Raw genomic sequence first — 16,564 nt, forward strand, 5'->3', positions numbered from 1 at the left:
TATTAGGTGGGCTAGTTTTTGAATTTTCAGTTCATAGAAAAGGGGAAAAATTGGAAATCTTTGCTAGTTTCACTAATAATTCCTTATTTTCTACTTCCACAGCACGATTTCTATGCCAGGGTTGGATACATCTTATTAGGTAAGCCAGTTAGAAAGGAAAACGTAAGGAATAAGGGGAAAAATTGAAAACCATAGGTATTTTGCAAACATTTCCATGACTTTCTTTACTTTAGTTCGATTTGCATGGCTGGGTTAGATTATACACATTAGGTCGGCTAGTTTTTGAATTTGCAATTCATAGAAAAGGGAAGAAATAGGAAATCTTTGACAGTTACACTAATAGTTCCTTATTTTCTACTTCCACTGCACGAGTTCTATGACTAGGTTGGATCCTTCACTTTAGGTAAGCTTGCTGGAAAGTAAAACGTAAGGAAAACGTAAGGAATAAGGGGAAAAATTGAAAACCATAGGTATTTTGCAAACATTTCCATGACTAATTAATACAATCAAATGCTGATTGGAAACCAACAAGAAAAGCTTAAACTTTAGTCTTGGACTTCATGCAGTGTTGATGAACAATGCTGGTCAGTTAGAATAGATGGTCGATGGTCGAATGAAATTTCCTAAAGCCTGCCTGATGATACCCACTTCAGACGTTCCGTTTATCAGCCCATTCAGTCAACCTGTTCAATAGCAAAGAAGCGTACAGTTTGGATATACAGTCCATAAAAGTGATCCCTCTGTAATTATTTGGAGTACTGGGATTGCCCTTTTTCTGCAAAGGGAACACAATTTAGAAAACTTTCTGGCACAACTCCCACGTTAAATAAATAATTATAAAAATCCACCAGACATTCTTGAAAATTTAGTGATGCGTTTTTGTAAAATTCGTAGGGTACCCTATCAAGTCCTGGAGCCTTGTTATCCTTTACACTTTCTATTACAAGTAGCAATTCCTGCAGTGTATAAGAAAGAAACCTCGGCGATATATGGCTCAGCCTAGAGGACTGAGAGTAGGGTTATATAAATCCCTAAAATAGTTCTTCCCCTCCAAAGGACTAAATTGCACTACTAGCCATGAAGTTTTTATTCTTACATTAATTTACGAGCTCCCAAAATGTCTTACCATCACGACATGATTTAAATTTGTCGCCCATATTGTTATAAAATTCACTCCTTTTTTGTTCACAGAGGGTCTTATACTTAGTATTTATTTGAAGAAATGGAAAATTTTAGCTATTTTTATCAGAAATTCCTTATTTTTTAGCTCCATAATTCGATTTTTATGCCAGGGTTGGACCATACATAGTAAGTCAGCTATTTTCTGAAATAGTATTTCACAGAGAAAGGAAGAAATGGAAAAATCTTGTCCATTTTCACTGGAAAGAACTTAATTTTATGTTCCATGAAGTAGTAGTTCACAAAAAATAGAAGGAATAAAAAAATCTTAGCCATCTTTACTAATAACTGATTATATTCTACATCCATAGTTCCATTTTTAGGCCAGGGCTGGAATATACAAATTAGGTCGGCAGGTTTAGGAAGTAGAAGTTAAGAAATAAAGGAAAAAATTGAAAACCATGGGTGATTGGCAAAAATTTCCTTGACTTTCAGTTCTGTAGTTCGATTTTCATGGCAGTGTTGGTTCATACAAATTAGGTCGGCTAGTTTTTGTATAGTATTTCTCAGAGAAGAGAAGAAACGGAAAATATTTTCTAGTTTTACTAGAAAGAACTTTTCCAAAGTTGATTTCAATGTTGGGGTTGGATCATGCACATTAGGTCGCCTAATTTTGGGAGAAGTATTTCATAGTGAAGAGAAGGAATGGAAAAATCTTGTCCAGTTTTTCTAATAATTGCTTATTTTCTATTTACAGACTGGTAAGACCATTTTTATGCTAGGGTTGGAACATTCAAGTTAGATCGGCAGGTTTAGGAAGTGGAAATTAAGAAATAAAAGAAAAAATTGAAAACCAGGGGTAATATGGCAAACATTTCCTTGAGGTTTGTTCAAAGGTTTGATTTGGATGTCAAGGTTAGATGATGCACATTAGTTTTGCTAGTTTTGGGAGTAGTATTTCAGAGAAGGGCAGAAATGGGAAATCTTGGCTAGGATTACTAGAAAGAACTTATTTTTAAGTTCCAAAGTTCCATTTTCATGCCATGGTTGCACCATTCACATTAGGTCGCCTAATTTAGGATGTAGCAATTGTCAGAAAAGGGAAACATTGGAAAATCTTTTCTAGTTTTACTAGAATTTTCATATTTTTAACTGGCTTGTTTGATTTTCCTGCCAGAGTTGGATTATAAACATTAGGCCGGAGAAGTTAACAAAAGGAGAAAAAAATCTTGGTTAGTTCTGTTCGCCATTCCTTATTTTTAACTTTTACAGTTTGTTTTTCATGCTAGGTTTGGATCATACACATTTTGTTGGCTAGTTGATGTTTTACAAAAATGGTAAGTAAATCTTTGCTATTTTTACTAGAAATTTATTATTTTTATTTTATTAATAATGTTACCCGCTAAAATGTTAAAGTTTTTACATGCTATCTTTAAATATAAATTAATAATTATTAAAAAAAATTATATTAAAATATTGCGGGTTACATGGTAACAGTAATCAAAATCGTATGATGCCACACCTCCGGGCACGTATTCTTGACATTTACAGATATTTTTAAATGAAACAGTTCATTATTCATACGTTTGAATTTTTTATTTTATTTTAATTTTTCTTTCGCTGCAATTAAAGTAAATACCTACATATGTATGTAGGTGTATTTATATGATTGCCATCACATATTGTAACCTCCTGATGTGTGGTACCTGCGGGTCCTTATCGTAGTTACGTGTTTAAGTGCTTTTATTATTTAGTCCTCTTATACTGAAGATACTTAATGATAAAGATGTATATCTTTATTGATTGATACATAGCAGTAATGTAACACGGTGTCAGTTGTTTCACAAAGAAGAAAAAATTTTTATAAATAGTATAGATTCCTAATGTTTGCACCTTATAAGAAGAATGCAAAATATTAATTTTAATTTCCAGCTCCATTGGAGTCAATAACATATCCGTTAATGGGAAGAAATTCAAACAAAAAATGGAAATTAATTTTTGCCTTGAAAAACTTAAAATCGTCTTTCATGGTTAAAATAGCAAGTTTTCTTAATTTTATTGGAGATGTGTTGGATTTGTGTAACGCCTTAAAATTTAAATCCGAAAAATAAGGTAACCATGGAACTAGTATGAAAAAATTTAATGAACATTATATCTCATTAAAAAAAAATATTCCATTTGATATTATAATGGTTCTTTTAATTTTAAACAAGTGGATCAATCTGTGGACAGTTGTTTAACAGGTGACAGTAAATCAGTTTGTGATTTTAAAGATGAAATTACATTAATGTTATGCCGATTAGTACTTCTAGAGATAATACCACTGTATGGAGCCTTCCTTGAGTCCGGGAAATGTCGCAAACAAAGGCTGCAGAATATACAAGAGCAATATAAGTGACCAAATATGTAGCGGAAACGGTAATAGAGAAGCTAATCGAGCTGAAAGGTATTTTTGCGTAAGATAAAAATCTGTAAAGTACAAATGCTGTAAGTTTCTTTACTTGCATGACTTTTTCAGAATTTAAACAACAATGTAATTACTGTTGAAAAGTTAATCGAAAGTTTGCCCAAACAAGAAATCTATATCATTAAAACGAATTAAAGAACTCCGTTTAAGAAGCTCCACATATTATAGTTGGACAAAATGCCGAAGAAGAATTATTGATTCATATTGAATATGCGATCATAAACAATTTTAAATCCTGGCTGGAAAAAATAACTCTAAGAAGAATTTTGGTTACCAAGGTAAAATTTAAATTAACTTCTGCCATTAATCATTAAAAAAGAAATCCCCATTTGAAATTAATGGGTCTCTTAAAATATAATATTAATAGCTGAATATTAAACCATTAGGAAAAGAGATTGTTAATTGTAAATCAAGTAAAGGCCTCATGGCTAATGGTTTTTCTGTAACCGATAGATTTTAACATTCCATTCGAACCTATTTTAGGATTAAAAGGTTGTTAAGAATTAGACTTATTTTGAAGAATTAATGGCGTTGAAAAGACATTTTTCATAAATCTTAGTACATTTTAAGTCTGAATTAGAACTTAAGTTAGAATACAAAGATGTGTTTGAAGGGAATTGAAAAATTCCGGGCTTATATCGCATTAAAGTGAAGGAAACAGTGAAGTTTAATTATCCAATTGAAAGAGGTAATAGATTAGAATAGAAGAAAAGCGACGGGTTTATTGAGAATTTGTATTGATCCGAATGATCTGAATAAGGAATGATTAGGAAACATTTTCTCATTCTCACTTCTAATAAAATTTTCGATTCCTTAGCGGGTAAATCTGTATTTCAGTAATAGACACGAAGAAGATATTCGCAAAATCAGCTTGAAAACGAAAGGCCGTTCTCATAACATTTAATTCGCTCTGTAGAAGGTAGCGATTTAATATTCTAATTTTCGGATTACATATAGCACCAGAAGTATTTCTAAAGACGTGCTCAAAGATTTATTTCTCTCCTTAATCTCGATGAAAAAGAATCGCTTTTTTTTTTATTATTAAAATCGGGTGCATATGTGGGTTCAAGAATTGTTCCACTTTTTCTTTAAATGATGGCATGGCATAGCGAGGTCCGATACATATAAGAAGTGCGAACGGTCTAGGCACATGGAGTCTCTGCTTAAATTCTTCGCGAAGTCTAGATTTGTGGAGGTTGGTAAAATTTAGATGACTGCAAATTCATGTCATAAAGCTCTCTGCCACTTTCAGAGTTATTGCTAAATGATCCACTTTATAGGCTAATAGCAGAGCCTTACAGAACGAGTAGCAAGGCATCCACCCCCGTTTGTCTTAATGCAGCAAAAAAACTTTATGTTGCGGGTGCAAGCGCTCCACGAGTCCAACGCACTGTAGGTACTAATCAGAAAAGTACGCGTTTTTATTACTAGGTACGTCTTGATAGATGAAACAAAGTGCTTTCGAACAGTCGACCATGGTCATTGGTAACTGAAATATGATCGTGCACCAATTTTTGATGCTACCAACTTAAGTCGAGTTTTGCTACGTTTCTTTATTACAGCAACTCTTACTGGACTTGAAGCATATTGTCACATTGATCATATTATCAACCGGACTCCTCAAGAATACTACAGCACAGTGACTTTAGTATAATTTGTCGATTTTGATGGGGGAAGGACTTTTCCTGGGCTCTAACTCTTTTTTTCACTATTAAATCTTCGAGATTAGACACTTTATTTTTCATATTTGTTTTTCTTAATGTGTCATAAATTTGTCAGTGGACTGTTCATCTTTTTTGGAAACTCATAATAATACTGAGTAGAGTTCCTATTCCCTTCATCTATTTTTACAAGACTTCTAAATACTTCCCTAACAAAAACAATCTTTTTTTCAAGTCATGCCACTTCATATTTTAAGATAATGATTTAAATATTTTGTACAGTTGTAGTGGAATTAACTCTTTTAGCACTTAGCTGTTGGTTTAAATATCTTTAATCAGCTGATCTAACTTACTCTCTTCTTTTTGTCGACATTTCCACCTTCTTTTCAATCAATTGAATTTTCATTCATTCACATTTCAATGTTGTTCTATATTTAGTTTTGATTTCTTTAATATAATGGTTTATTAGCACTCCCAGCTCAACTAACTTCAATTTAACAATAATTACCACATTGTAACCAGCTAGTATCTATTAACTTCAACTCTTTTTTTCTACTACGAAAAGATATATCTTTTCTGAAGTTTCTTTGCTCCTCTAGTAGTTTTTTGTTTTTGTTTCTAGTTTAATTGTGCACTTACTTTTGCTGCTATTGTATTTGCTGAATTACTAAGATATTAATTTACGTTAATAATATATTTTTAAATTCAGTATTAACAAAGTCATTTATAAATTAACAGCAATTTTAAATCATGAAATTTTAGACAACCCTGATAGGTAACCCAAAAGTCCTTTCATTACCTACAGTTCTTTCACAATGTGGTGACAAATTTCTGGCGATAAAGATGTTTCTTTAAAAAAAAAAAAGACAAAATGAAATGAATTGCAAAAAAAAAAACTAGTAGATAACTTACTGCAATAGCATTGACAACTAATCAAAATCAAGATTTTCTAGCACCTTCATTTAAGAAAACAATTGTAAGTACAATACACATCAATATACAAAATCGCCCAAAAGTAATAAGGGAATAAGTTTTTTAAATGAGTTCACGAAATAGGATCTCAAAACTCTTTTCATTATAAACTTTATTCATTATATTTTCTGTTAAGAGTCAATTGCTGTTCAATAATTTTTGATGTGATTATAATTTTTCGAATTAATTTAAGTCCATTGTCTTAAGACGTAGTTAATTTTGTTGTAGTAAGGTCTCAGAAACATGCAAAAAATTTGAAGATTTGAACATTTTGCAGATTTTTTTACTGTTTTAAAGTTTTCCATATAACATTTTACTTGATTACGCACTTGCTTTATTTTTTGAATATTTTATTTGGAAGTTATTATTTCTCTGCATAAATGAAATAAGAGTAGTTCGAAGTTCTTTTGATTATTTCCCCCCCCATGTATATAAAATACAACTCCAACTTTACCAATTTAAAACATTATAAATGCACTGAACGTTCAGAACGGTTTAATAAATACTAGGATTCATTATATTTATTTCATTTTTTTACGATCAATTAATAATTTAAATGGCACACATAACCTTCCTTACTTAGCTAGCAAGTGTAGCGTAAGATGTTAACGTAACGTCTTTACTCCAAACTGATAATCTATCTGGTTAGAATAGAATATAGTTGATAGATGAAATTCCGAAACCTGTCAGGGATAAAATAAACATAAAAATAGATTTAGTTTGACAGAAAAATGCTATGACTTCTTGAATAATTCAATTAGTGTGAATGAAATGGAAACTGATAAAGGATTAGTCTTTAAAGTAAATGTATCAGCTCTTCTTTACATCCAACAGCAATTAGGTAAATGTTGGATGATTCTCATCAATTCTATTCTGGATCTTAAGGAAGTCAAGGAAATCTACCTACCAGTTGGCGTGTGGAAATGTTCTTTAGGTAATGTTACCATTATTTAATGCGTACTAATTGTTATATCATAAAGTAAAACCTTTGTTTATGATACTTCATCTTTCCCTTTGATTGGGAATAAGTAATGTTTCCACTTTCAAACTAGAAAAGTTGATGTTTAATTTAAATATTTAACGATAAAGGTATATTAAGGCAGCATCATTTTTAATCAAATGAATCTTTTATTCAGCCAGTTTAAACTCCTTTTCATTAATAATTTTTTCTTTATTGAATTCTAACTTTTTGTTAACTTGAAGTTTATGGAAAAAGTTATTTAATTTAAAAACTTTAATATTCCAATAATTTAAAAACAGTATTCTTCTTTAGGCAAATAAACCTAATTGACAATAAAATAAAGTAAATTTGAAGATTTAATTAGATTTTATTGCTATAAATAAAAAGTAAATTCCTAAAAATCACGTTTATTAAAGGTGTAGTTCAAGTGATAAATTCTTCGTTTTGAGTGAAGTATTAATGTAGTGAGATTGAATTTCGTATTACTTAGGAGTAAACATAAGTAGGCTTATGTTTAATGTAGTATTTTTTTCAGTTCATGCAGTGCTAACATCAATGGGCTTTTTGTCAACTTGCAGTCCTAAGCTTTTACCTGAGATGAATATTTAAGGGTCCTTCTAGATACTTCCAGCAGCACGACCATTAATATGAAGAAATTCACTTTCAGGTAAATGTTATCTTATTATTTATTATTTTAGGAGTGATACAACAAAAACCAAAACTTTTTTTCATACAAATTATTCTTCTTTTTTTTCTGAAAGAAGTTTTAATTTTTGTTGATTGTAGATAGCAGTAATTTAATTGAAAAATTCTACATCAAACACATGTGAATTCTACATCATTTTGCAATCACAGAACTATTTTTAGTCGAACTTATAATTTTTTAATTAATTTTCAAAAAAATATTTTATAATAATAATGCTAGTAGATTAAATGTGTTATTATATTTTTCCAATCAAATTAATAATATATTTATTAAATTATAAATATATAATAAAATTCATAATTTTTTCCTAAGGAATAGGTAAGTTTGTTTTTTGGAAATATATTTCATTATCATTGAATGAAAAGGTTTAGGTTTAAAAAAAAATCAATTCTTTAGTTTAATTACAGTCTTCATTATTTAATTTTTATTTTATACACAAATTGTTATTTTTCTTAATGCTAGGTAAAATCACTAACCATTTTAATTATTTAAATTACCAAAAATATATACCTAACTTGTTATACACGTTTTTCTTAATGCTAGGTAAAACTCATTAAACATAATTATTTAAATTACAATAAATAATTATTTTCAGAATCAATACTGGTGATACTAAGAGTACTGCTTCCAAAACAAGTCCTCAGTGGTAGCCCAAGTGAAAAAGACGTAAAAGTTCACCCCAATGTTTATAGGAGAACTACCTTCTATGGGCCCTTCTTTACATTCAGCAGCTAGTTGGGAAATGTTGGGTGATTCTCATCAATTCTATTTTGGATAATAAAGAAGTAAAGGAAATCTACCTACCACTAAGGCTGTGGAAATGTTCTTCAGGTAATCTTATCCATTATTTAGTACGTTCAAATTATTACATTATAAACAATAACTTTTTTTATGATAATTAATCTTTCCCTTTGAATCTGAATGAGTGACTTTCATAGAAGAAAAGTTCAAGTTTAATATAAATATTTGACGTTAAACTTATATGAATGCAACAGCATTTTTAATCAATAAACTTCTTTTCAATAATAATTATTCACACGTGTTTTGTTAAATTAAATTTTATATTTTATTTAAATAAAAATGTTATTTTATTTAAAAATTGTGATATTTGAAGAATTTAAAAATTTTATTTCTTTGAACCCAATTGACAATAAAATTAAGAATTTTTGAAGATTTAATTCGATTATTTTAGTTTAAAAAAAAAACGTGTTGAACAAGTCAACAATTTAAACAAGTTTGTTTGGACCAAGTACATTTATTTTGTGGTAGAATTATGTGCAATGATCCGTACTTTTATTTTAAAAAATAAGAGCAAAATTTCGGAATATTTTTTTTTAAAAAAGGTTTAGATTAACAGATAAGTTCTACGTTTTAAATATTGTAATAATATAGTGTGAATCAAATTCGTATTACTGCTTAGGTTTAATGTAGTATCTTTTCTTCATGTAGTGAGTGCTAACATCCAAGGGCTTTTTATCAGCTTGCAGCTCCGTTAAGCCCAGTATTTACCTGAGATGAATTCTTAAGGATCCTTCTATAGTTTCAGCAGCACTTTCATAAATACGAAGTGATTAGCGTCAACTGTATTTCTGAAAATAAACTAAATTGGGGACTCTGTCTTTGGAACTGTTCTTCAGGTAATTTTTTAGTTATTATGTTCCGAGTAATACAACGTAAACTAAACTTTTTCTTTTGTATCAGAAAAAAGTTTTAATTTTTGTTGAACTACCAATGTACTGCTACTAAGCAGTACTTTTATTGAAAAATTCAACATGAAACATGCATGGCTATTCTGTATTCATGTCCAATCACACACAATTAATACTGTTATTCTAGCTTGTAATTTTAATTCATTTTCATCAAAATAGCATTAGTAGGTTATCTTTTTTCAATCATATTAATTCTATTCATAAGGAGTAAGTGTGTTTTTTGGAAATAAATTCATTATCATTGAATGAAAAGATGTAGGTTTCTTAAATAAAAAGATTTAAATGAGCTATCAATTCCTTATTTAATTTTTATAATATACATAAATAGTTACAGATGTTTTTATCTAGCTTTTTAATACTAGCTGAAACTTCTTACAACATTTTAATTACAATAATAAATGATTTTCAGAATCAATACTGGTGATTCCAGAGTACTGCCTCCAAAACTAGTCATCAATGGAAGCCCAAGTGAAAAAGACGTAAAAACATCAATCCAATGTGATTCCAACATCAATTGGTAAGGAATCTATAAAAAAAAAAAGTATTCTATTAAATTTGCACCCCCCTTCCTACCATTATAGAATACTACACAATAAAAATTAAACACATTATAAATGCACTGAACGTTCAGAACTCTGCAATAAATACTAGGTTTCATTAATTTTTATTTCATTATTTTTATAAGTTTCTGTACAATTATATAACTATTGAATGGCACACATAACCACCATATAACCTTCCTCAGTTAGTCAGTAAGTACAGTGCGAGGTGAGAACGTCATTGGAGTAGATTAACTTTCATCGAAGTTATTGATCAACCTCGATAAATTTGTTAAGATGCTTGGAAAGTCGGAAACTGGATAAAGAGATTGAATGAACCTAAAAGTAGAATTAGTTTAACAGAAAAATGTTGATTTCTAGATTGTCAATTGGTGTGAATTAAGTGGAAACAATCGATGGATTATTCCTTCATTTTTACCCATACAGAGTTTTCATCCATTGGCTTTTCCAACACTGACAAGTAGTCGTGCAGAGCGTTCATTGGAAAACTACCCGTATGGGATCTTCTTTACATCAAACAGCAAATGTTGGTTGATTCTCATCCATTCTATTCTGGAGAATGAAGGTGTCAAAGAAATCTACCTACCACTTCTTCTGGTAATCTTATCCATTATTTAGTACGTTCTAAGTATTACGTTATAAATAAAACCTTTTTTAGGTGGTTATTATGGTTAGTCAAAGAAATCTACCTACCACTTCAGATAATCTTATCCATTATTTAGTACGTTCAAAGTATTATGTTATAAACTAAACCGTTTTTAGATGGTTATTTTTTCCATATGAATCGTAATAATGGTATGAGAAAGGTTGTCGTTTAATTTAAATATCATAGTTAAACATAGTGTGAATACCATACCATTTTTAATCTAATGAAACTCTTATTCAGCAATTTCAACTTTTTTTCAATAATAAGAATTTTTTCTTTATTGTATTGTAATTTACATATTGTTAATTTGAAATTCATGAAAAAAGTTTTTACTTTATATAAAAACCGTAATATTTAAAGTATATTTTTGTTGACATATAAACCTAATTATTTTTATTGGTAAAAAAATAATAAATTCTTTAAACTTCGTATATTAATGCTGTCAACTTGTAGGTTTATTTCGACCAAGTTCATTATTTTGTCACAGAATTATGTGTAATTAGTCGTATCTTCGTGTGACAATAGTAGGTAAACATTTTTTTAAAGTTATAAAACTATATTTTAAAAAATTAAGACCAAAATTCCAAAATATCTTTTTGAAAAAAGGTTAAACCGAAAAACTCGTAAGTTTTAAATATGGTATTAATATCGTGTGAATAAAATTCGAATAATTCCTACTTAGGATTAATATAGTATTTTCGTTCATGCAGTGCTAACAGCTATGGGCGGCTTTTTGACAACTAGCAGCCCCGTTAAGCTCACCTCTTACCTGAGATGAATTTGTAAGGGTTCTTCTACCCTTCCAGCATCCAGGACATGATTGTGAAGCGATTCGTATCCATTGTACTTTCGACAATAAACTAAACAAAGGACTAAACAAAGGATCTTTGGCACTGATCTTCAGGTAGTCTTATTTATTATGTTCTGAGTGATGCAACATAAAACTTTTTTCATATAAATTATTATTATTTTTTTTTTATCTGAAAAATGAAAATTAATTTCCACATGGCTTGTGGAAATGTTCTTCAGGTAATATTCGTACGTACTAATTATTATATCATTAAGTAAACCCTTTTTTTTATGATAATTATCGGCATAAGTAATGTTTCCACTTTCAAACGAGAAAAGTTGATGTTTAATATAAATATTCAACGATTAACGTACGTGTGAATGCATGCATTTTCAATCAAGTGAAACTCTTATTCAGCCAGTTTAAACTTCTTTTCAACAATAATAATTCTTACGACCATTAATATGAAGTTATTCGCATCCAGGTAAGTCTTATCTTATTATTTATTATGTGTTATTCTAACGTGCAATTCTAACTTTTTTGTTAACTTGAATTTCATGGAAAAAGCTATTTTATTTAAGAAGTTTAATATTCCAAGAATTTAAACATTGTATTTTTCTTTAGACAAATAAACCTAGTTGACAATAAAATAAAGTAAATTTGAAGATTTAATTCGATTTTATTGGTAAAAAGAAGTAAACTCTTAAAACTTTCTTTATTAAAACATGTGAACTCTAGGTTTATTTCGTCCTAGTTCATTTATTTTGTTACAGAAGTATGTGTAATTAGTCGTACCAGAAGGTACTACAAGAATCTGGTAATAGGCACATCTTGAATGTTATAAAATTTTATTTTAAGAAATTGAAGAGAATATTTCTCAAATATTTTTTTGAAAAAAAGGTTTAGTTTAGATTCTACGTTTTGAATGAAGTATTAATGTAGTGTAAATCAAATTCGTATTACTCCTACTTATGTTTGATGTAATATTTTTTCCAGTTCATGCAGTGCTGACATCAGAGGGCTTTTTGTCAACTTGCAGTCCTAAGCTTTTACCTGAGATGAATTTTTAAGGGTCCTTCTATACCTCCAGCAGCACGACCATTAATGTGAGGTTATTCGCAGGTAAGTCTTATCTTATTATTGATTAAGTTCAGCCTGTTATAATGAGAACTAAAACTTTTTTCAAACAAATTATTCTCTTTTTTGTATTTGAAAGAAGTTTTAATTTTTGTTGATTGTAGATAGCAGTAATTTAATTGAAAAATTCAACATCAAAGATGTATGTGAACTCTACATCATTTTCCAATAAGAGAACTATTTTTAGTCGAGCTTATAATTTTTTAATTCATTTTATAAAAATAATGTTAGTAGACTGTTATATTTTTCAATCAAATTAATGTTATTGATATGGAAGATTTAGGTTAAAAAAAAAAATCAATTCTTTAGTTTAACAGTCTTCTTTATTTAATTTTTATAATATACATAAATTGTTATACATGTTTTTTCTTAAAGCTAGGTAAAACTCAATAAACATGTTAATTATTTTAATTACAATACGTAAGGTTGATTTTCAGATTAAATCCTGGTGATACCATAGTGATATCTGCAAAACTAGCCAAGTGAAAGGACGTAAAACATCAATCCAGTGTAAATTACCATCAAATCTTAATAGGAACCTATCAAAAAAAAGTAAGTAGTTATTACATGTACTATGCATGTTTTTTTTCACAAAGTAATATAAGAATTTTCACTTAAAATTGCATGTTATAAAACGAATAATTTGGATGCTTAAAAAATACTAAAAAAGAATTATTTTGGGAAGTAAATTTCATTATCGTTGAATAAAAAGATTTAGGTTTTTTAAATAAAATGTTTTAAATGAGCTATCAATTCTTTATTTAATCTTTATAATAGACATATTGTTATACATGATTTTCTCTAGTTTCTTAATGCTAGGTAAAACGCCTTACATTTTAATTACAATAAATAATGATATTCAGAATCAACCCTGGTGAGAGATAAATCAATTCTTTAAGTTAACAGTCTTCTTTATTTAAATTACAATAAATATAGACATCAATTGTTATACACGTTTTTCTTAATACTAGGTAAAACTAAGTAAACATTATAATTATTTATATTACAATAAATGGGTATTTTCAGAATCAATCCTGGAGAGAGTACTGCCTGCAAAACATCAATACAATGTGAATATTCCAACAAACATTGGTGAGGAATCTGTAAAAAAAAGGTAAGTAATTATTGTACGTAATATGCATGTTATCAAAATTAAAAATTGCATGTTTAGAAAAAGTTAATAAAAAAGTCTTTAAAAAAATTATTTAATTTATTTTTCCATTAAATCTGTTAATTAATACGAAAAAGTAAAAATAAAACGTAAAAAATGAATAATATTTTATTAATATTTGAAAGTGTTGAAGAAAATGGGAAAAAATAAAAAAGATAACCTAAAAGGAAGGTTACAAAGTCTAGAGAGTGGTAGAAGTAAAAAAGGAAACCTAGAGGGAAGGTTAAAAATGGTTGGCAGAGTCATGAGAGTGTGCAAGAGCAACAGTCAGCTGGAGCGATCTAGGAGCCAGTGGATCAGGTGAGTTAATTGGCCGCCATCTTGCTCTGGGAGGCTATATAACTAAGTTCGCTGGAAGGGCGGGCTAGGGTGGGGAGAACCGTCGAAGCGACAACATCTCCCCACTTCATGATTCTTTGAGAGAGAGGTGATGGATGTTAGACTAGACTAGATAGATATGTTTGGGAGCGACAGAGCGACCTTCCCCCCTGCATCACTCAAGTCGTACTGACGAGAATTACCTGTGTTGCCGTATATATAGGGAATGTTACAGCACTGCTACCTGGTGGCCTTTTCTGGAACTATTTTCACATCTGTATGATAAGTGGCGTCCTCTAACGGATTTTTTTGGAACTAATTTTTTACTTTTTTTTTTTTTTTGTTTACCTTAATTTCTTTATTATTTTAAGTTTCTCTGTTAGTTATAAACGTTTTTTTTATCACTTCTTTTTATATTTTATTAATTTATAACATGTATATAATGTAAAAGGAAACAGCACTGCACGTGTTGTGCCAGTGTGAGGGGCTTGTTTGGCTAAGGATGTTACTTCTCGGGGAGGAAAAACCAAGGCCTGTGAGCTTTACCCAAGAGTCGCTCTCCAGCATTAAGAGTCTAATTAAAAGGACAGGTCTGGAGGGTGAGCTTTAAAGTTAGGGGAGCCACAATAGACCCAAAGGGGTCGCAGTGGCGTAGGCCCTGAGGCCACCCAAAATTTAATCTAATCTAATCTAATATAATGTAAAAACAAAATGGGCATGCTAATAAATAATTTTTTTTTGTAAATTAAAGGTTTTTATTTATTCTCCTGCTAAAAAATACTTCTTATTTTCACTTAAGGTCAAAAAATCATTTGATATATAAGACTGTGATACAAACATGCATTTTAAAATATCTGTATAATAAATTTATTTAGCAATTGATTCATAACAAAAGTTGTTTGTACTTACTCATTTGATAGATGTTTTCTCACCGTCTTTTTCATTTTCACTTCAGTTGATGGATGGTTTTACAGGTAGTACTCCACAGTATTGGAAGTTTTCAATCTGAAATCATTCAATGAAATAAACAGTTTATAGAGTTATTCTTTTCTTGAAATAAAAAACATTCTATTCAATGACGCTACAAATTAACACGCAACAATTAGTTTGAGATACATTTATATCTTTCAGAAAGAAGAAACAAATTAAATCGAAAGTTAAATTTTTTTGTCACTTCTCGTTGTATTTTATTAATTTATATATGTATTTTTTCATTATCATAGAATGTAAAATATTAAGATTATGTAACATAAAATAGGTATGAAATAAATTATTTTATATAATAAACGTTTTTCTTAATTCTCCTGCTAAATAATACATTTTTTCTAAGTCAATAAATCTTATAGTAAATAAGATGGTGGCATAAACATGCATTTTGCAAATATCTAAATAATAATTTTTTTAGCAATTGATTCATAACTAAAGTTGCACATTTGCATCAGATAGATGTTATATTTAGATATTTCCAAATGCTTTTTTTTTCAGCTTTATTTGACTAACATTTTTGCAGGCACTACTCTAATTGGCTGTTTTCATTCTGAAAACCACCCATTATTCAATGAAATAAAGGATTTATTACGTTGTTCTTGTATAAAAAAAGCTTTGAATAAATGCTACTTCTACTCAACCGTGTATTAAGTTACATTTTCATTGTTATAAGAATGAAATCAAATACACATTATATCTCTTAAATGAATGAGACTCATTTTGAGTTCGCAACGATGTTGCGATGTCACGGTGCTGAATTTTTTTCCAATCTAATCAAAATTAACCGTTCTGCATTCAATTTCGTTCAAAAAAAGTTTGATTTAGTTCAAAAGTATTGAACTGTAATGAAAGAAGCGAGGAAATAACATGCATTACCCTTTAAAACGTATTTTTTATTTAAATTAAATAAAATGTATATCTGACAGAAATAAAGCTACCATGTTATTATGTTTAGTAAAACTTATTCACTTATTTATTTATAATGTATATATTGATTAGTATGTAAAAAAATAAATAATGGATAACAGTACCTTAACAGAATATATAAAGTGGTAGGTACATCTCCTTTACTTAGCTTAATGTCTCCAGCACAAATAGATGCGAATTCCCTCAAAATATGTGCAGACGAGCTGCTTACTGGACATAAAGTAAGGGACCTCCAAAGGTAATCACTTCAGATTAAAGGTGATACGAAAGGGCCCATTAATGAAAGCACTGAAAATAAAGAGAAGAAACACTAAATTACATCTGCTGTTAAATTCTAATTTTCTTTTTTGTTGTAAACACTTTTTAACACTTTTTGTATTTTAATTACTTATTCATATAAATGATTATAATTTACTAAGTCTATGTAAAGTAA

The 16,564-nt window shown here is 29.2% G+C and overlaps 2 long non-coding RNA genes across 15 annotated transcripts in view; one reads left to right on the plus strand and one right to left on the minus strand.

The window, feature by feature from the left end:
* Nucleotides 1-16,236, plus strand: LOC141458432 (uncharacterized). Of its 13 annotated transcripts, XR_012460946.1 has the most exons (14): nucleotides 3-2,456; nucleotides 3,052-3,231; nucleotides 3,352-3,565; nucleotides 3,638-3,864; nucleotides 7,054-7,153; nucleotides 7,716-7,847; nucleotides 8,482-8,717; nucleotides 9,336-9,523; nucleotides 10,005-10,112; nucleotides 10,516-10,752; nucleotides 11,512-11,705; nucleotides 12,365-12,713; nucleotides 13,166-13,280; nucleotides 13,755-13,797. It is a non-coding gene; the product is annotated as an uncharacterized lncRNA (long non-coding RNA). The 13 variants fall into 13 exon arrangements; XR_012460942.1 differs by having other exon boundaries at nucleotides 1-2,456; nucleotides 3,052-3,565; XR_012460944.1 differs by lacking the exon at nucleotides 3-2,456 and having other exon boundaries at nucleotides 2,615-3,231.
* The window catches only part of LOC141458434 (uncharacterized), a 14,661-nt gene continuing 11,869 nt past the window's right edge, over nucleotides 13,773-16,564 (minus strand). For both annotated transcript variants that reach the window (XR_012460955.1, XR_012460956.1), the window contains 3 exons: nucleotides 16,236-16,419; nucleotides 15,127-15,222; nucleotides 13,773-13,829 (listed from right to left, as the gene is read on the minus strand). This is a non-coding gene — a long non-coding RNA (uncharacterized lncRNA). The remainder of the gene's footprint in view (nucleotides 13,830-15,126; nucleotides 15,223-16,235; nucleotides 16,420-16,564) is intronic.

The sequence above is a fragment of the Rhodnius prolixus genome, unplaced genomic scaffold (genome assembly GCF_049639745.1).
Source record: "Rhodnius prolixus isolate KJV_2025 unplaced genomic scaffold, Rpr scaffold_5, whole genome shotgun sequence".
NCBI classification, from domain to species: domain Eukaryota; kingdom Metazoa; phylum Arthropoda; class Insecta; order Hemiptera; family Reduviidae; genus Rhodnius; species Rhodnius prolixus.